Genomic DNA, 22,950 nt, shown 5'->3' on the forward strand with positions numbered 1-22,950 from the left:
AGCAACGAGCGATGGTACGAGACATACAAGACCTCTAACGATAGCCACATGTGGTTTTCCAGCCAAATATCATTCAAATCACACTATCTCGCTTGAATTCTCATCAAAATGCCTTTGTACGCTTGTAAACAATATAATTCAGCTCACCCTGAATATGGGAGCTATAGCTATATCTGCACCAATTTTCTCCAAATTTGATTAACTTGCTTGGGTCGGATGTGCCAAAATTCAGTTGATTTGGGCTGATATTAGCCATCTGGTGCGTAATAAACCTGATATCGGATAAAGATACATTTGGGAGCTATATCCGAATCCCATCCGATCAAATTTGACAGAGGTGTTTTGGAGCTCCATGATTTATCTGGTACCAAATATCATTCTTGTGGAGTGCATATTATGCAGGTGACGGTCTTAAACCCCCGAATTGGATGAATCAAAGATCTGAACCGATTTTCTTTAAATTTCATTCACTTGCTTCTGCACTGAATTCGGTCGGATGTGCCAAAATTCAGGTCATTTGGACTGATATTGACCGTTTGGTGCCCAATTAACCCGAAATCGATTGAACATATATATGGAGGCTATATCAAAATTTGAGCCGATTTCAATAGGGTTCGTCCTTGGGCCAAACAAATATTTTTTTTTTTTTTTGAAAATTTTCATCTCAATCGCATAATAAATGCGACCTGCATTTTGTTCACATAAATATATGGACAGATAGACGGACGGACGGACGGACGGACTGACATGCATAAATCAAGTAATCAAAGTATTCAATAAATCGAAGTGATTATATGAAGATCCTCAAAAGAAACTATGCGTCTATTTCGCTTCCTTCTCCATGTCACAATCAAATGCACAAAGGCATAATACCCTTTTTGAGACAAAAATCGGCATTTCCCATTTTGAGAGTGAAAAATCGTCGAAATGCAGCTAAATCGGCAAAAATGGCAGCCCTGAAACAAATACGCATTGCAATTTTTTCTCTTCGCTCTCGCTTTCTCTCTCTCCCTTACTCAAGGAGATAAAGAGGAAATCAGACTTATGTTGCAACAAAACAGTTGAGCTAAAACAAATAGCATTGAAGGTAATTAAATCAGTCTAATCATAGATATCGACGTGAAATTCTATATCCACTGTCAATTCTTATTTCGAGAGATAATTTCTCCAGTCATAAATAATGGGAGAGAAATATTTTCTGTCAATATTCTGCTATTTTATTGCTCACACTTGTAATTGCATTCACTTACTTGCCAATCGGACACAAATCCTATCCTACCTACATGACACTACCTCGCCATGCGTCTTGTTCTCCTCTCAACCAATTCGAAGTTTGTCATTTCATTTCGTTTCGTTTTGTTTGTTTGCACATTCATCCATTTGTTTATTTGCCGAATAATAAAAGTAACACTGCAAAGTATTTTCAATCTGTTAGTATTTTCAGTTTTTATGCGTAAATTGTGTGTGAGAATGTGTGTGTGTGTGCAGGGTGTGAGTTTATACAATGATATGTTGCAGAATTTGCAATATTCCAAAATTCGAATGCAAAAATATAGTAGAGTGGGTTTGAAAAAATCTGTAATGAAGTTGTGATAGCTTCAGGCGTAATTTGAATTCGCCAATATGATTTAAACATAATTATTTGATATTCATTTTAAAAATTTTACTTGCGGGAGGGATGTTGGATTCATCGAAAAAAAATGTTAATTATTAATCAGCCCAATTCCATAAGCATTTTTATTGTATTTGTGAATTTCAGAAACCTTGTTGATTCGTAATGGGTACTACAGCGTATGCAGGTCCACGTCTTCGTATAGTGCGATGGTGCTGAGTCCTGTTGGAATGTCCAAGGTCTGCGGCCAAAATGTTTGGGTCACCAAGACTTTAATACACCCTCCAGAATATTTTCGCGATAATATTCGGCATTTATTCTGATGCCACGGTCGATTAATACGAGCGGAGAACGACCACCGGCTGTTATGGCGGCCCACACCATCACAATGGCTGGCGCTTGAGTTCTGGTGGCCAACCGAAGGTGCACATTTTCAGCTGATCTCTTTGGCAAGTAAACACGATCATTTTGTTTGTTTACAAACTGCTGGACAACGAATGTTTTCTCATCGGAGAAAACCAAATTCGGCACTTCACCACTTTCGGCCAAGCGAAACAACTCTTTACCTATTTTGAGTCTATTTTCTTTCAGTTGCGGTGTAAGTTCTTGCACTTTTTGGAATTTCAATGGCTTTACCCCGAGCTCATTTTTCAATATTTGCCGAATGGAATATTGCGATATGTTCAGCTCTGGAGTGCTCTAACGATAGGCATTTGTGGCTATCCAGCTATAGATAAAGAAATCACACTATCACGCTTGAATTCCATCACGAATAACTTTTTTTTCTGGAAAATTCTCACCAAAATGCTTTTGTACGCTTGTAAACAATATAATGAGCTGTCACTAGAATAATTTTAACAACTGTCGGACAAGTGGCTTAGAAATGACAGCAGTCTGAAGTTGGTTGATGTTTTTTCATATTAACCTGTATACATGTACCTCACGATATTCGGTATTTTTATGATATTAGCGACATTATTCAACGGAATTGTTTTAAATTTCGTATCTGAAGTTCGGAATTGGTATTACTGCCTATAAAAAATTACTTATGCAGGCTTATGTGTTCGTATAGCTCTCATATAACGCTTTTCATTTTTCGACGATTTTTTTTTTAAATTTTTCAAGTTCCTTCCAAATAATGTAAGGTATTAAAATTTCGGCCCGGGTGAAATTAGTCCCTATCTTTAACACCATGAAGACTTCAAAATCTTTCTTTTAAAGTTTACAGAGGCGAATAGGTAGAAAACCCTTTGCACAATGGACCCACATCCAATTTTTCTGAACAAAACTATTTCAACGTCTCCATATATAGATCCCAGTAACCAACAGTGACCTCCATAGAAAAAATTTCAGAATTTCAACTCTATCCCATCACCCAACGGTCCATTTTGTGGCATTTTGTACTTTTCGTACGTTCATAGTACGCATCCCCAAAACTACCTCCTTCTCTTAACTACAGACACTAATATTGACATCATTACCAAATTTTACCATTTCCGCCCCATTCCTTCACCCAATACCAAATTAGTACTATTTTGTACTTTTCATTTCGCAACCACAGACACCTACAGTGACATTCATTTTAAATTTCAGGATTTCACCTCTATACTTTTACTCAGTACCAAATTTAGTACTTTTCGTACAATTGTAGTACACATTTCCAAAACCACCATTTCCATATCTCATCTCCAGATACCAACAAAGACCTCAATATACAATTTGAGGATTCAAGCCCTATTCCTTCACTCAATACCAAATTTAGAACATTTTTAAAGCCACCTCCATATCTCAACCGCAGATACCAACCTTAACATCAACATTTCAGAATTTCTGCTCTGTAATTTACACCCATTAACAAATTTAGCACAATTATAGTACCCATATCCAAAGCCACCTTCTTCTCCCAACTGCAGACACCGACAGTGACATCCATATCAAATTTCAGGACATCCTTTACCCAACACCAAATTTTTTTACTATGTAGTACTTTTCCTACAATTATGGAACACATTTCCAAAACCACCTCCATATTGCAATTCTAGATAGAAACAGAGGCCTCAATATAAAATTTGAGGATTTCAGTCTTACCCCTTCAGTAAATATCTAATTTTATTCATTTCAGAATTTAAACCCTATTTCAGGATTTCAGCCCTATTCCTTCACCCAATACCAAATTTAGTACTTTTCATATTATTATCGTAGAAATTTCAAAACCCACCTCCAAATCTCAACCTCAGATACTAACAGTTATCTAAATATTAAATTTCAAAATTGTATTTCTATTCCTTTGACCAAGAACATATTTAGTTCTTTTCGTACAATTATAGTACACACTTCCAAAACCACCTCCATATATCAAGGCTACACATGAACAGCGACTATAACAGATTTCAAGCACTATCTGTTCACCCAATGCCAAATTGTACCAAATATAGTACTTGTTAGAACTTTTCGTACAATTATACTTATTAATCTCAATATTAAACTTCTGAATTTTATTTCTATCCCTTCAACCAATAACAAATTTAGTACCATTCACTACTTTTCGTACAGTTATATAACACATTTCCGGAACCTCCACCATATGTTAAGGGTACACATGAACAGCGCCCCTTATACCAAATTTCAGATTCCAGGCACTATTTGTTTAACCAATACCAAATTGTACCAGATATTGTACTACTTAGTCATTTTCGTACACTTTTCCAAAACAAACTTTAATTCTCAAACCTATCACCAACAGGGATCTTCGAATGGAAACTTCGAAATTCCAGCTCCATTCGTTCACTCTAAGCCAAGCTGTTCCAAATTTAATACCAGTTCGCACACTTAGTACATATTTCCAAAACTTAGCCTCTATCCTTATTTCTCATACCAAATTTCAAATGTTTAGCTTTATCCGTTCATATGATACCCCATGGTACAATTTTAGAATTTTTGTACCATTTTTGAACATTTTGTAACACCTTTCCTGCACTCCATCGGTAACTCTCATTCGTTTGTTTAATCAATTATTAGTACATTTTAGTACTTTTTGTGCTCTGTTGGTAGAAATTTCCAAGATCCCAGCCTTATCAAACAGCTACGCTGCAAGACCGACTCTCGTGTCACTGAACACAAAAATCAACATTCTCTTTCCCGCTCTATTCTCTTTATACCCTACAACACTATGTGTTGGGGGTATTATAAGTTTGATTGGGCCAGAATTTATGTAACACCTCGAAATATTGGTTTCCATCATAGGAAAGCATATATGGATCTTCCTGTATCGCCGAGCTGAGTCGATCTAGCTATGTATGTCCGTCTGTCCGTCCGTCCGTCTGTCCATGTTAATTTGTAATCAAGCTACAGGTCGCAATTATGGCCCGATCATAACGAAATTTTTCACGAAGGTGGGGTTAGGGTCAGAATAGAAGCCTATTTCTTTTGCAGATATTCGCCAAATGTTTAGGGGTTGAAATGGACCAAATACTGAAAAAATGTCGGATTTTGCAGTAGCTATACAGGTCGCAATTATAAACCAATCGACGCGGAATTTCGCATGTAGCTAGAGTTTAGGGCGGGGAAGAAGCCTACCAATTTGGGTGGTCATCGGATAATATTTGGCGGGTAAAATAAACCATATCTTTTGTATTGAAAAAATTCAAAATTTTGCATTAAACCACGAATATTTTAAATTCCGGCGAAATCACAAAGCCATGACAAGGTTACTTCTGATCTTTACATTGATGTTAACATACAACAAATCGGATATATAGCAAAATATGTGCGATATATATGTCTATCAAACAAGATATGCTTGAAAGATCTCATACATGTCGAGAACGGCTGAACTGATTTCGACTGTTCTCATTAATTCAGAATGGCCTCTTGGCAGGAAAGAAAAAACGTCTAAAAAATCGCATAAAAATATCTCTCTAAAGATGAAAATATTGATTTTGTAATATTTTCTCATATTTTTACCATTTTGTCATATTTTTGGCATATTTTCATTTTGAATTAAACATTTGGTAATATCTCTACAGCTAACAAAACTAAGTAGTTAGGATATCAGAATATCGTATACAGATCGCATTTATGGCCCGATCCTTACGAAATTTTGCATGGAGATAAGATGAGGGTCAGAATCGAAGCCTACTCGTTTTGGAGATGATCGCCATATATTTAGGGGTTGAAATGGACCAAAAAACTGCAAAAAATATCGCCCGATCCTCAGGTACATTTGAATGGAGGTTACCGGACATTGCAAAAGCTAAGCTGTTTTGGATGACCATCCAAAAATATTTAATGTTTGAAGGAGTTTGCCAACTTTTGTAGACAAAATACGAAAATGTCCATTCCAATGACTTTTTGGAGAGTTCACAAATACAGGAAAGACTCATATAGATGCGTTTCAGTCAAAAACCAATAATAAATGTTAATCTTTTGCCACTTCTGAGAGATTGTAGGTCCTTGGGAAATATTGGTTCCAGATCTAGGAAGACCATTTAAGTGCAACATCTACCAATAAATTGGAAATGAGCAAATTAGTTTAAGTTGCTATTATTCGAAAATTAGAGAACGAAACCTGATGGTTTTCTTTTATTATTTGTCACAATATCTTGTGGAATTCTTTCGGGTATCTCGCCTATATAAACTGTATCAATTATTATAGTGTTGTAGGGTATTCAACGGTCGGCCCCGCTCGACTGTAGCCTTTGCTTACTTGTTTTACATTCGGTTTTCATAGATCATCTCCTATATGAACCGGCTGCTCGTCCTTGTGCAATAATACTTCCTTTGTTGAAAAAAAAAAAAAATATTCCTACTTTTTATTTCTGTTGCCAAAGAAGTTGAGACAGGAGACACTTCTCACTTAGTTATGTTGTTATTATTGTAAGTATTGCCGGCTGTATGCTGGTCCGACAATTTTTTTCAATAGGCTAAATTGTGTGTGTGCGTGTGATTGGTCCCAAAGAGAAAGTGCAACAAAATGCATAAATGCATTGCAACGAGGTCTTAATCAAAATGTTTGGATATTGGAAATGCCTTCAAAGACACAGCAGATTATGTAGTTTATAGAAAAAATATCTTGCAAGTTCTTTTTAGATATGTATATGGGCAGAATTCAGGATTCGGGTACCTTGCCTAAAACTAAGGTAGCTAAAAAATGTGGTCAAAATATTTTTTTTTTTTTTGGGAAAACGGCAGACATTTCTTGGATACTTTCATCGGCATAGGATATCATTTTTTAGGTGGGGTTTCTACCTACCTTTAAAAATTCTTTACTTTTGAGAATTATCATAGACTCACTTTCATCCGCCTGTCCATGTATTTTTGTGAAGAAAATGCAGGTCTCATTTATTATCCGACTGAGATGAAATTTTCCAAACAAAATTTATTTGGTTCAAGGACGAACCTTATTGAAATTGGTGAGAATCGGTTTCAATTTAGATATAGCTTCCATATATATCTTCAACCGATTTCGGGTTTATTGTGCACCAAATGACCAATATGACCTGAATTTTGGCACATTAGACCGAATTCAGTCTATAGGCAAATACATCAAATTTGGAGAAAATCGGTTCAGATATAGCTATATCCACCATATATATGCCTCATCCAATTTGGGGGTTTAAGTCCCTCATATGTATAATATACACTCCACAAGAACGATATTTGGTACCAGATAATTTGTGAAGCTCAAAAATATCAGTGACATATTTTATTGAGATCGGATCAGAATAGGATATAGCTCTCATTTATAAATGTAGCTTTATCCGATATCAGATTTATTGTGCATCACATGACTTATATCAGCCCATATGGACTGAACTTTGGCAATTCCGACTGAATTCATTCTAGAAATAAGAATTTCAAATCGGAAATCGCTTCAGATATAGCTACAGCTTCCATATATATGTTTCATCCGATTTTGGGGTGTGAGTCCCTCACATGGAGTGCATATTATACTCCACAACAATAATCCTTGGTACCAGATATCATATACAGCTCAGAAATATGTGTTTAAAATTTTGTTAAGCTCGGTTCAGATTTGGATAAAGATATATCCGATTTCGGGATTTAATATCAGTCCAAATTGACTGAAATTTCGAACGGAATTCAGCCTAAATTTTGGTGAAAATCGGTTCGGACATAGCTATAGATCCCATATATATATATTTCATCCGATTTTGTGTTAAAGACCCTCACGTGCGTAATGTGCACTCCACAACAATGATAATTGATACCGGGCATCAGATATTGTTTGAAAATGCCTCTGACAAATTTTATCGGGATCGGTTCAGATTTTTATGTAGTTTCACATACATCTTCATCCGATTATATGATTATTGCTCACTATTTATGTAATACCAGTCTAAATTGAATAGATTTTTTCATATTCAACCGAATTTTTCCATTTGGTGAAACTCGGTGACTCTACTGCTTCAAAAAATATTTGGTAATATAATCCTATAATCCGCCCGCACGATTTTTGACCTTTCCTTACTGGTTTATAGAAATAAGGAATCAGAATCATTTAGTATGATTTTAAAACATTTTAGTACAAATCTTCGAAGGAACCTTCAAAATTCAGAACCTGATAATGCAAGATTTGAAAGACAAATAATCAAATGTTCAATGTCTTTAAGTACAAATTTTCCTATCCTCTACACTAATTCAGGCCCTATCAATAACAACGTACATGCGACATTTCAAAATTCTAGCTTTAATAGTAAAAACAAGTTAAAAAGCAGTAAGTTCGGCCAGGCCGAACTTTGAATACCCTCCACCATTTGGAACAAATTTGGAAATAAAATCCTGAAAAAACTTTGGTAAAATTTTAAAAATACCGAATATTGCCGTTATATTGGTGCCTATACGACGTGGACCCACACAGGCATTATTTGTCATAAGTCATTACCAAATTCAAATTATGAACTTGAAATAAACGGTGAATAATGTAGCTAAAATCATCAAAACATAGAATATAGGGAGGTACCGTTATATCGGAGCTGTTCGAAGACCTGAACCTGCGTAGACAATTTTTTGTCATATTCTGTAGCATCCAATTCGAACTTCAAATACGACATTTCAAACAACTTCGGTGAGTATTGTACATAAACTCGTCAAAATACCGAATATAAGGAGGTACTGGTATATGGGGCCTATACGAAGTCCTGGGCCTACACAGACAATGTCTTAGGCTGTAGTATCCATTTCGAACTTCAAATACCAAATTTGAAACAATTCCGGTGAATAATGTCGCTAAAATCATCAAAATACCGAATATTGGGAGGTACCATTATATGGGGGCTATATGAAAACGTGGATATACATAGCCCATTTCCGAACTTAACCTGCCTACTGTAAAAATAAACCTGTGTGCAAAATGTTAGCCCTGTATATCAATTCGTTCGAAAGATAGCGTGATTACAACAGGCAGACAGACAGACCGACTGACAGACGGACATCGCTAAATCGACTTAGAATTTTACGCTGATCAAGAATATATATATTTTGTTGGGTCTGACATGAGTATTTCGAGGAGTTACAAACGGAATGACAAAGCTAGTATACCCTCCATAGTATGGTGGAGGGTATAAAAATTAAGAGAACAGGATTCTACCTTAGAAAACCCAGTGTCTGGTACTTATTAGGACATACCAACATTTAGTACTCTCCTATTTGGAAATTTTGGAGATTTTATCTTTAAGGACTTGGTTCTCGAAGGCTTGCAGTGCGTTTATATACACCATTTTATCCGGATTTACCCCCATTAACAGGATTAATTACCCATTCCGGATTTTTTCAAACAGATCTACAATACGAAAAGAGATTTTCTCACTACCAGATTTATTTAAAAAATCGCTTCGAGAATAACAAATATACCCCCCTCGTTCAAATATCTTAATTTTATTAGTGAATGGAAAACATCTTTATTCCATCCCTGCATATATGTACCTACCTACATACATCTGAATGTTGTATATTTCGACTGTTTGTTGTCATAAGCTTCATTCAAAATATGTTTGACCAATTCCATATAAAGATTGTTATTTAAGCCTGCAGAGCCTACAAACAGAAAGACAGTTCCAACTCTTTTTTTTCCAATACAACAGATTGTAAAGCAGTCTTTGCATATGGACAATTCTCAAAAAAAAAAAAAAAAAAAAAAAAAAAAAAAAAACAGTTAAAGGAAATATTTGTGGGGTTATGTCCTTTAGTTTTTAAAATCGAATCGATTTAAATAACTTAAATACTTTGAAGATAAAAATGGACATTTAAAACAATAAAATGTAAAAATATGTATTTATTCAATTGTTAAGCAATGTAGGGAGATATATACACACAAGATGAATATATGTAGCTGCAAGTCGGTTTAGACCAACTAACACCAAACTTCATTTTGGAACTGGAAGAGGTCCCAAACATGGTAGAAGAATACAGGCAAATCCATAACCACTTTTGAACATTGAAATGTCAAAAATATGAAAATATTTATGCAAAAATAAATTGATTTTTCTAATATTTTCTAACTCATTTTTTGATGTACCAACAAAAATCTGAAAAAAAAAACACTTAAAATTTCGGTAATGTATACCCTCAACCAATTTTCGATTATTTAAATATATTTTTTCTTCCGTTATGAGCATTCAAATTGTTGACCCTCTATGGAGTAGGTTCCGAAGGAATAGATCAATATTTTCCATTTCATATCGGACCTAAATAAATACGATGTAAATATTACGACTTGTCAGGTTTGGTCTATATTGGTTATTTTCTTAATTTTATATAAGATAATTTTAGATAATGTTAAAAAGTCGACCGAAGTATTTCATTTTCATACTTCATCTAATACAGATAAAAATATTGTTTAGGGCAAAATTAGAAGACCGAAGCGAACATTTATATCCAATTTTATGTGAAATCATAAATTCCATATTCATCTCAGGTTTCTGGTTGAGAGAAATATTTAAATATAGCAAGTTGTAAAGAATCGTTGAGTTGTTTCGCAATTTATGACAGAAAAAAGTATTGGAAATTGTGACCCTTTGTGGGTGAGGTACCAGAAGGGGTTTGCAGATATATATCATCATTTTCACAACAGATCTTGTGTTAGCAAAAATATTTGGATGTGTGAAATTTAAAGAGAGTTGGGATGCTTATTTTCTTTGAGCCTTTTTTTTTCAAAATTTTGACCCTTTGTGGGGGAGGTACCAGAAGAAGTGGTCCAATCTCTACCATCTTTTTAACAGATCTTTTGTTAATAGAAATATTGGGATGTACCAAATCTGAATAGAATTGGATGCTAATTTCGCGTTTTATGAGTTTCATGGATATTCAAAACTGTGACCCTTTGTACCAGAAGGAATGGTCCTATCTCTACAATCTTTATAACAGATTTTGTGTTGATATATATATTGAGATGTACTAAGTATGAATGGAATTGGATATTAATTTCGTGTTTTATGAGCTTCATGGATATTCAAAATATTGAGCCTTTGTGGGGGAGGTACCAGAAGGAGTGGACAGATATATCCCATCTTCACAGCGGATCTTGGATTAGCAGAAACAATGGGATGTGTGAAATATGAACAGAATCGGATGCTTATTTCAGACTTAATAATCATTTTGGTTATTCAAAACTTTGATCCTTTGTGGGGGAGGTACCAGATGGAATGGTCCAATCTCTATCGTCTTTATTATAGCTCTTGTGTTTATGGAAATATTGCAATGTACTAAGTCGGAATGTAATCGGATGTTAATTTCGCCTTTTTTGAGCTTCATGGATAATGAAAATGTTGACCCTCTGCGGTGGAGGTACCAGAAGGAGTGGACCGATACGTCCCATCTTCACAGCTGATTTTATGTTAGTAAAAGTAATGGGAAGTGTGAAATATGAAGAGAACCGGATACTTATTTCGGATTTTATAATCATTTTGGATATTCAAAACTTTGAACATTTGTGGGGGAAGTTCCAGAAGGAATGGTCCGATCTCAACCATATTTATAACAGATCTTGTACTGATAGAAATATTAAGATGTACCCAGTCTGAATGGAGTTGGATGTTAATTTTGCGTTTTATGGGCTTCATTGCTAATTAAAATGCTGACCCATTTTTGAGAAAGGTACCAGAAGGAGTGGACCAATATATTTTTATTTTAATTTTAGATAATCTGACTCTTACATCACATTTTGTAAGAGTTATAATTATTGAAAATGTTGACCCTTTGGGGGAGGTACTTGATGGAGTGGACTGAATTTGTTCATTTTCGCACCTGACCTAGCACTGAAGCAAATATTGAGATTTGCAAAGTTGGAGCAAAATCCTATCATCCCTACTCTTTCTGGGAGTTCCATATTGCCCATCTCCGAACTCGACCTAAGTTTGATAATAATATTACGATGTACCAAGTTTGGACCAAATCGGATACTACCTTCGAGATTCATCGTACGCCCTAAATAGCAGACACACGGACAAACACCGCTAGATCGACTCCAAATGTCCTGAAACGGATTTGGTCCAAAGAGACCTAGGGTCTAAAACCGTTATTTCGATGAGGCACGTCTAAGTCGTATCGAATGATATATATAATAATTAATATGAATGCAGCAAAAAAAAATTAATTTAATTAAATATATATTGCAAACTATATATTTTATTAAAATTTGACTGCGCATTTTTGCAGGAAGAAAGATTAAATTCATAAAGGCTGGTCACGAGCTGGAGAAGAGATTCTACTTAAACTTTGGGAAAAGAATATTGATAAGCTTCGAGGAGCCAGAAAATCCATGTATATACAAAAATTGTTTCTGTTAAATGGGTTATAATTGACTATTTAAATCCTGCCACAAGTTGGCATATGTATTTCCATTATTTCCGTCTTTAATACATTTTGGTTTAATACAAAATTTTTACTAACAAATAATAGTTGCCTGTGAAAATTTAAAAAAAAACAATATTTCTACTCTCCCTTTAGACACTTTTTCCCCTCGACACACCATCTTTCCCAAAGCCCTACGGATTCTTATCACTGTTTTGCCACTTTGTTGTCGATTAATTGAATTTCCATTATCAGGAATTTTGCAATCAGAAATATGACATTCAGTGGAACTTTTTTTCTGTGAAACCACGTGTAATAACAACTAGTAGAACGGCAACAATTGTTGTTTTTTTGTTGACTAACCAAAGGTGAGTCATACAGCCAGCTAGTAGATAGCGGTTGTAAGTTGTGCGTTGTTGTGTCACGAACTAGTCTGACAAATGTGAGTGGGCTAACCATGCAATCAACAGAACCGCGTCTCTGTGTGAATGCCAGCTCTCATGTGCCCGGGTAGCTCAGTCGGTAGAGCATTGGACTTTTAATCCAAGGGTCCAGGGTTCAAGTCCCTGCTCGGGCGATTCGACTTTTTTGGTTTTTTAATTTTTATTTAAAAAAAATAATTAAAAAAAAAAAATTAAATATTTTTTTCAATCAATCAATGAAAATTTAGCCTTCTGGCTGGATTATTTAGATGATGTTAGGATGTTTAAGTTGAATATTTGAATCTTTCAATCGAACCAGCAGGAATTTTAAATTTCAGTCTTCTAGTGGGTAGCTTTAAAACCTTTTGGATGGTAAAGCATCCATTAGAAGTTGTTTGTTAATTTGAATATTTAAAAACCAGTAAAGAAAAGTCAAAAGACGGGCGGCCCTAACTATATAATACCCTACATCACCACGCATATTTAATTTATGTGAAGTCGGTAGTTCATGTCTTTAGGGCAGTTATAATTTGCTTTCAGAGGGAACTAGTATGTGAGAGGCATACATAATTCTGAATCGATTTTCACCAAATTTAACGGAGACGTTTTTACCTCTCATACTAAATAACATTGCAACAGAGTGCATGATATCACTTCGAGAAGGATTACATAAAAAAACGTATATCTTAGCCGAGTTCCAGTTATTTGCACAATAAACCTGAAACCGGATTAAGGATATATATGGGAGCTATATCCAAATCTTAGCCAAATTTGCATAGGTAAATCTGAGCTCTATAAGATATCTGGTACCAAATTTCATTGTTGTGGAGTACGTATTACGAATGTGAGGGACCTAAAGACCAAATCGGATGAATCATAACAGGGGATAAAAAAAATTGCAAAGTCAAACGCCTTAATTTTTACATTTTTTTTTTAAATTTTGTTGAATGAAAGCAAAAAATGTCGGAAATAGCATCAATTTTAGAATAATTTTAGATTTGTTCCAATTGATCACCTTTGGCACGAATTATGGCCTTCAAAAGCCCAATGAAAGCGTCACACGCTGCCCGAATGTTGCTCTGCGGTATTTTGGACCATTCCCGGCAAAGCGCTTGGTTGAGGTGATCGAGACTTTGGTATTCTTTAGTGCCAACCTTGCTTTCCAAAATACTCCAAACACCATGGTCCAACGGATTGGTATCCGGAGATTTTGGAGGCCATTGTGCGCTGGAAATGAAGCGAGGAACCTCATTTTGTAACCATTCATGGGTGGCGCATGCTAAGTGCGATGGTACTGAGTCCTGTTGGATTGTCCAAGGTCTGCGGCCAAAATGTTTGCCTGCCCAAAGCTTTAATACCCCCTCCAGAATATTTTCGCGATAATATTCGGCATTTATTCTGATGCCACGATCGATTAATATGAGCGGAGAGCGACAATCGGCTGTTATGGCGGTCCACACCATCACCATGGCCGGCGCTTGAGTTCTGGTGGCCAACCGAAGGTGCATATTTTCAGCTAACCTCTTTTGCAAGTAAACGTGATCATTTGGTTTGTTAACAAACTGCTGGACAACGAATGTTTTCTCATCGGAGAAAACCAAATTCGGCAGTTCACCACTTTCGGCCAGGCGAAGTCACTCTTTAGCTCCTTTGAGTCTATTTTCTTTCGGTTGCGGTGTAAGTAAGTCTTGCACTGTTTGGAATTTCAATGGTTTTTCCCCGAGCTCATTTTTCAAAATTTGTCGAATGGAAAATTGCGTTATGTTCAGCTAACGAGCCATTTTTCGGCCACTGCGACGCTGGTTTCGACTAAGTCCCTTCTATACTTTTCGAACCATTTCTCCTAATGTTGCTGTTTTCTTCCGCCCACTTTCTTGACGTCGGGCCACGCTACCAGTATCACGGTAACGAGCGATGGTACGAGCCACAAAAGATTTATTCACATTTAAATACTGGAGAGCTCTAAAGATAGCCACTTGTGGTTTTCCAGCCAAATATAAAGAAATCACACTATCACGCTTGAATTCCATCACGAATAACTTTTTTTCTGGAAAATTCTCACCAAAATGCTTTTGTACGCTTGTAACCAATATAATGTGCTGTCACTGGAATAATTTTAACAGCTGCCGGACGAGTGGCTTAGAAATGACAGCAGTCTGAAGTTGGTTGCAGTTTTTTCATCTCACCCAGTATACCCTCTGTAGCCTTATGGGTTAGGATATAATAATAAATAAAATTATCAAAGGAGGAACAATTTCCAAAAAATATCGAATTGAATGGACTTGATTTAGTCAGAATTATACAAAATTATATGCAAATTTGTAATAAATAAAAAATAATAAAAAAAGTTGACTCGCCCGAGCAGGGACTTGAACCCTGGACCCTTGGATTAAAAGTCCAATGCTCTACCGACTGAGCTACCCGGGCACATATTTGGTGGTTGGCAAATTCTGTTCTAGTTGCTTGTGCTCATTGTGTATGTGGAGAAAAGGTGAAATATATTAGTGTTCACCAATTGTTTATTTACCATAGTGGTGGTTAAATACTATTGTTGCCAATTTTGTGTTTGTGTTATTCACCTTTAGTGTGGTGTAATGAAAAAAGTTGTTGCATTGGAATTGACCACGTTTTTTCATTGTGTGTTTGATGCGAACGTTGGTAGGGATGTTAAAAGATTGTTTGTGATAAAGAAACAATGAAACTTAAAGTACCTATAAAAAATTGTAAAATAACAATTATTGGGTTTTACATTGCATTGATTAGTTTATTTATATGACTTGTTCTAGTTTTAGTTAAAAGCAACCCCGTACTAATAATTTACACACCATATTTTTCTGTTTTGATGACCTGTGGACTTGGCAGCTCTTAAAAGGTACCTACCTACCTTTATTGTTAAAACTTAAGATGAAACTATCGAGAGTATAATCTAATCTTGGTAGGATGTTAATATTGTCTGGCACATGCCGCTATTAATAATAATTTTTACCACTCATCTAGATCTGAGGTCATGCGATATGACCAGCTGATCTCTTGCGTATTGTCACAGTTTATGCAATTGTGAATTAGCCGATGAAAGAATCAAACAAAAATGTTGACAGCCATAAACGTAGTTTTTCGGGACCAGTTCAAGAAAGGCCGTAAAAATTAAAATGGTCGCTGGTTCTGGTATTTATATGGCCTTCATAGACTACTGAGTCACTTCAAGTTTTTCAGATGTAATTCGAAACAATTTTATTGTAATTTGAAATTTCCAATTGTAATTCGACAATTCTAATTGTAATTCGAATCACTCTATTTGTAGTTTGAATCATTCCAACGCACGTAGATTTGGAGTATGTCGACTACTTCCTTTAAATTGTATGAGATATGTGCTAATTTCTGTAAAATGTTGAAACATGAAATACCTATATTGAAATATTCCACTTTACTTAATAATGCTGCAAAATTTAAAGAATGATAACCAAAATGTTGAACTTTTGTGGGGGATGTACCAAAAAGAGTACATCGATAGATTCCATACTCACACCAGATACCTGGTTGAGAAAAATATTAAGACATAACAAGATTGAAAAAATCGCTGGCTTGTTTCTCAAGTTATGCCAGGTATAAGTGTTAAACGTTGTCAACTTTTGGGGGTAGGTCGATATATCCCATCATCACACCGCATCTTGTGTTAATAAAAATATTGGATTATGCGAAGTTTAGAAGGAATTATATGCTTATTTCGCATTTTATGTGCATTTTGGATATTCAAAATATTGACCCGTTGTGGGAATGTACCAGAAGGGTTGGATCGATATATGCCATTTAGATGCCAGATCTTTTGCTAATAAAAAATCTGTGAAATTTGAAGAGAATCGGGCGCTTATTTCGTATTTCATGAGAGATATAAATATTCAAAATGTTGATCCGTTGCGGGGGAGGTACTAGAAGGAGTAGTCCGATATATTTCATCTTCGTACCAGATAATATTTTGGTAAAAATATTGCCAAGTGTGAAACTTCAAGACAATCGGACTTTTATTTCGCATTTTATAAGAGTTATAATTATTTTAAATTTTTACACTTTATTGGGGAGGTACTTGATGAAATGCACCGATATTGTCCATTTTCATACCTCACACCTCGACCCACCCAAATGTCCAGATACGGATTTGGTCCAAAAAGGCACATTTTGGCCGTATCAAATGTTATATACCCTCGTTAGCCATACGGCTGAGAGTATCAAAACTCGTATCCGCCCGATTGTAGTCGTTTTGTTTTGATCCCGTTTGCAAACGTTTGTGTTTCTAATTTGGTATTTGGCGTTTTTATTGGGGACACACATCTCATTGAGGCTCATTTTTTTCCTTCCCAAATGGTGGGGGATCGATTTCCATTTGAAGAAGCAAAATTCAGAGCTGATTTTTAGCTGATTGGAATAAATCTATAGATTATAAAGTCTATTGTAGTCAATTTCGATTTTAGATGTTTTGATATTGACTTTGCTAACAGATGATCGGATCGAATAACTGAATAAAAATCAAAATAATAAAACGTCTATAGCTGCATATTATATGGCTCGTATAAAAATGAGAAGCTGTCTAAAAATCTATGATCTCAAAATTAATTAAAAATCGACAATCAAAAGTCGAGCCTGTAACTTCGTCACTGGTATAAGTCGTCATTGCCTTTTGAGAGTTAAACAGTTTCACTCGTTCAACTATTTTGCCCGTTAAATATTGTGGTGTCCGTTGGAATTGCAATTTTCAAATTTCGAAAAAAGGCAATTTGTTCTGAATTGTGCTAGGTTTTTACTCAATTGTGCAGATTTTTTCGAAATTCGAATTGCAAGGTTTGAGTTTTGAAAGAAATAAAGTTGTGCTGAATTGTAATCGATTTTTTTGAATTCTCTCACAAATTCTATGTATGTCAAAATTGCAATAGTCGAATTTCGAAAACATAAAAGTTGTTCTGAGTTGTGCGGCTTATTTTTTTTTCAATATCTCTAACCGTTTTTGAGATATGGAAATTTCGAAAGAACAGCATTTAAATTAAAAAAAATCCTGTAAAAATGCGAATAGCGAAAAATTTTTTTCCAAAAAAATCAACGACATAAATTAGCACAAACCCAGTCCAATTCAGCACCACTTTATATTTTTCAAAATTCGAAGCTGTCGAACATCACATCGTTAAATATTAGCAATATTCTGCTTTGACTATTAGACTTTCCAATACCAGAGTAGAGAGTCGACTTAGGTATCCCTGATATCTACCAGGCGATATATTTCAGAAGGTAATATTAAATGAGAAAATCAAAATGAAATATCTTTTCTTTATCTAACTGACATAGGTTTAGGATACCTTGAAATTTACATATAATTGTTTAAATTTTTCCCACCGCAAGTCTTTAAAACTATTTCCGCAACTAGGTATTTTAAAGCCATCTCTTTTCCATTTAATTGCGGTATAGCCAGTCTCTGTTGTCACACATTGCACTCAACCATTCGACCGGGTACATAAATTATAAGGTAAAGATTTATTTTCATCAAATATACATAATACCAAAATATTTACATAAGTGACTTTAAACATTTACATATGCTGGCTGTATGGCTGGATGAGTGAGTGTGTATGTGTGTGTGATAGTTATTGCATATTTACATACTTCAAGTCGATAGAACATCATTATAATCATCTTGAAGCCAAGCCATGAATGCCTTCTTATCTGAATTTTGTGGCATATAAAGTCGGAGGGAAAGAAAAAAACGACGAGGAATAAAAAAGAAGAATTACCAAGTACTTGACTTTTGCCTCCCCCTGCTCCGACCAATTCTAAAGACGACTTAAACTTTTCAAAGAAGAACAAGAAGACGAAGAAAGTTGTTGAGTATCCGAATAAAAAACATATGGCATTTTGTTGGGGATTTTTTTCTTAAAGGGTAAGGGAATTTTGTAGGAACGATAAGGGGAAGGTAAGGGACATGATAAATCCTTATTGAGAAAAAATTGATTTTTGGTGACCACAATTTAATCATTGAAATTGAGACATTAGTTGATTTCCTTTAACGAAATCATTCCTCAATAATTCTACTTGGAAATTGTGCCCTTCCTACAACTCAATATCCTTCTCCCAGCTTCGTACTCGCCACACGAGACACGTGGATGGGGTCTCGTGAAATTTGTTCCAACCATCATTTTTTCTAAAATTCTTCCCAAGAAAATAACTGCTCTTGAAAATAATAAAAAAAACACGAAATAGAAGAAGTTCAACTGCAAAACTCTTAGAACAAAGAAGAACAAGAAGTAGCAAACTACTACTGGCATCGAAAAGAAAAGGTCTGCAAAGGAAAAAGTAAATCAACATAAATAATTCATTATTGCCGCCTGGTTGAACATAAATCAAAAAGCCACATACGCCACATATGACTCGCGTTAAAACGTTGTTACCTTCTGAACTATGCAAACGTACACCAACACACACACACACATACTATGCAAGATGTACACACATACATGCATACACGTGTATGCATGAATTTATCTACAAACATACCAGTTTTTATGTTTGCAAGTACTACATGTTACGGCCAATATGTCTATGTTCCTGCTTAGTTATTTTATATGGTTAAACGAGGAAGGGGATGATCAGTACAGGAAAACAAGTTAAAAAGTAGTAAGTTCGGCCGGGCCGAACTTTGAATACCCTTCACCATTTGGAACGAATTTGGAAATTTTAAGCAAAACAAAATCCTTAAAAAATTCTGTTAAATTGTAAAAATACCGAATATAGCCGTTATATTAGGGTCTATACGACGTGGACCTACGTAGGCATTGTTTGTCATAAGCCATTACCATGTTCAAATTCAAAACTTGAAATAAACGGTGAATAATGTAGCCAAAATCATCAAAATATCGTATATAGGGAGGTACCGTTATATCGGAGCTGTGCGAAGACCTGGACCAGCATAGACAATTTTCTGTCACAGGCTATAGCATCCATTACTAACGTCAAATACGATATCTCAAACAATTTCGGTGGGTATTGTACCTAAACCCGTCAAAATACCGAATATAGGGAGGTACTGTTATATGGGGGCTATACGAAGACCTGGACCTGCATAGACATTTTTCTGTCACAGACTGTAGTTCCCATTACGAACTCTGAATACCTAATTTGAAACAATTCCGGTGATTAATGACGCTAAAATCATCAAAATACCGAATTTTGGGAGGTACCGTTATACGGGGGCTATACAAAGACGTGGACCTGCCAAGATAATTTTCTGTCATAGGCTGTAGTATCCATTTCAAACTTCAAATACCAAAGTTGAAACAATTCCGGTGTATAATGTCGCTAAAATCATCAAAATACCGAATATCGGAAGTTACTGTTATATGGGGGCTATATGAAAACGTGGATCTACATGGCGCATTTACGAACTTAACCTGCCTACTGGAAAAATAAACACGTGTGCAAAATTTTAGCCTTCTATCTCAATTCGTTCGAAAGATAGCGTGATTACAACAGAGAGACAGATAGACAGACAGACCGACTGACAGACGGACATAGCTAAATCGATTTCGAATTTTACGCTGATCAAGAATATATATACTTTGTTGGGTCTGACATGAGTATTTCGAGGAGTTATAAACGGAATGACAAAGTTAATATACCCGCCATATTATAGTGGAGGGTATAAAAATAATATATGTATATACACATATGTATATGAAACAACTGACTGACTGATCGGAATCAGACAAAATGGTTCAGAATTCTGAAATTTTGCAATCATTGGAACATCGTACCAGAAAAGCTACGAAAAGTACTAAAATGTACTGAACATTAAATACATAACTACACTATTGGACAAACGGAAAGATCTAGAATGCTCAATGCTGGAATAAATCACAGATATAAACTGCAGGATACATGTACCAATGGGTTTTTTCGAAATACGGAATCAAAGGTTACGAAAAGTTCCAAAATGGTACTAAACTTCTAAAATGGTACCATTTGGTTCTATTTGAACGGATAGAGCTAAAAACTTGAAATTTGGTATGAAAATCAGTATGGAAAAGTAAATTTGATATATGAAGGTGGATTTGGAGATTTGAACTAAGTGTGCGAACAGTACCAAATGGTACTAAATTGGGAACAGTTAGGTTCAGGATGAATGGATGAAGCTGGAATTTAAAAATGTTGTATTGTTGGTGGTAGGTTTTGAGAAACGTACTAAATAGTACTATATTTGGTATAATTTGGTATTGGGCGAACAGATAATGATTGAAATTTTGAAATTTGGTATTTGGGGTTATTGTTCATGTTTAGCCTAGAAATGTAAGCTTTAATTGTACGAAAAGTACCTATTGGTATTAAATTTTGTATTGGTTGATGATAAAGAAATAAAATTCTAAATTTTAATATTTAGATAACTGATGGTGTATGTGTTTGAGTTTTGGAGGTGGGTTTGGAAATGCGTCCTATCTTTGTACGCAAAAGTACTAAATAGTACTAAATTAAGTATTGGGTAAAGGAAGCTGAAACCGTTAAATTTTATATTGCGATAACTTGGTTAATGTCTACGATTGAGATATGGAATGGTTTTGCAAATTTGTAGTAAAATTGTACGAAAAGTACTCAATATTACTAATTTTGGTGTTGAGTGAATGTGGAGGGTTGGAATCCCAAAATTCGATATTGCAAATGCGTACTATAATTTTTCCAACAGTACTAAATGGTACTAAATTTGGTATTGGGTGAAGGTTGATAGAGCTGAAATCTTGATGTTTCATATAGATGTTACTGGTGTCTATGTTTGAGGGAAGTACCTAGTTTTGGATATGTGTACTATGATTGTAATAAATGGTACTAGATTTTTGTAATTTTGTCGCTTTTTGGGGGAGGAACCAGAAAGTGTTCTTTTCTATCCTTTCTTCATACCAGATCTTGTGTTAGTAAAAATATTGATATGTGTTTAATTTGAAGAGAATCGGATGCTTATTTTGCATTTTAAGAATTTAATTATACCCTCAGCCATATAGCTAGAGAGGGTATATATCATTTGATACGTTCAAAACGTGTCTAGTCGAAATAACGGTTGTAGACCCTAGGTCTCTTTGGATCAAATCCGTTTCATTCGATCTAGCGATACCCATCCGTCCGTCCGTCCGTCTGTCTATCTGTCTGGCTGGTTGGTGCGCACGATAACTCTTGAAGGGAGTATTCGATTTGATCCAATCGTAATATTATTGTTAATTTTCAAAAATAATAATTTACTGCACAGAAGAGAAAGGATGGTCCCATGTTGGCCCAACTTTGCAAATCCTAATATTTTCGTCAGTTTTAGGTCAGGTGCGAAAATGGACAATATCGGTCCACTTCATTCAGTACCTCTCCCACAAAGGGTCAACATTTTGAATAATTATAACTCTTATAAAATGTGACGCAAGAGTCCGATTGTCTTCAAATTACACACATCTTAATATTTTTACTAACACAATGTCTGGTGTGAAGATGAAATATATCGGCCCACTCCTTGTGGTACCGGCCCTACAAAGGGGTAAAATTTTGAATATTAATGAAGCTCATAAAACGCGAATTTAACATCCGATTGCATTCAGACTTGGCACATCTCAATATTTCCATCGACAGGAGATCTGTTATAAAGATGGTGGAGATCGGACCATTTCACCTGGTACTTCCCCCACAAAGGGTCAACGTTTTGAATAACCGAAACGATCACAAGATCCGAAAAAGCATGCGGTTCTCTTCCAATTGCAATATTTTTATTGACCCAAGGTCTGGTGTGAAAATGGGATACATGGGTACTCCCCCACAAAGGGTACAATTTTTGAATACCATAAAGCTCATAAAACGCGAATTTAACATCCAATTCCATTCAGACTTGGCATATATATCAATATTTCCATCAACAGAAGATCCGTTACAAAGATGGTGGAGATCGGCCATTTCATCTGGTACCTCCTTTGAAAAACAAAGAAAGCGATATAAGCATCCAGCGATATAAGACGAACCCCTTCTGGTACCTCACCCACAAAGGTTACACATTTTCAATGCTATTATCTGTCATAACTTGCGAAACAAGTCGGCGAAGTACCATTA

The 22,950-nt window shown here is 35.4% G+C and overlaps 1 long non-coding RNA gene and 2 other non-coding genes across 3 annotated transcripts in view; 1 reads left to right on the top strand and 2 right to left on the bottom strand.

Moving 5' to 3' along the window:
- Window positions 1–22,950, bottom strand: part of LOC131804580 (uncharacterized) — a 134,570-nt gene that overhangs the window by 46,961 nt on the left and 64,659 nt on the right. The window lies entirely within an intron of this gene.
- Window positions 12,926–12,998, top strand: TRNAK-UUU (transfer RNA lysine (anticodon UUU)). Its single transcript has one exon. It is a non-coding gene; the product is annotated as a tRNA-Lys (tRNA).
- Window positions 15,198–15,270, bottom strand: TRNAK-UUU (transfer RNA lysine (anticodon UUU)). The gene has a single exon. It is a non-coding gene; the product is annotated as a tRNA-Lys (tRNA).

This window comes from Musca domestica, unplaced genomic scaffold (genome assembly GCF_030504385.1).
Source record: "Musca domestica strain aabys unplaced genomic scaffold, Musca_domestica.polishedcontigs.V.1.1 46, whole genome shotgun sequence".
In the NCBI taxonomy this organism is placed as follows: domain Eukaryota; kingdom Metazoa; phylum Arthropoda; class Insecta; order Diptera; family Muscidae; genus Musca; species Musca domestica.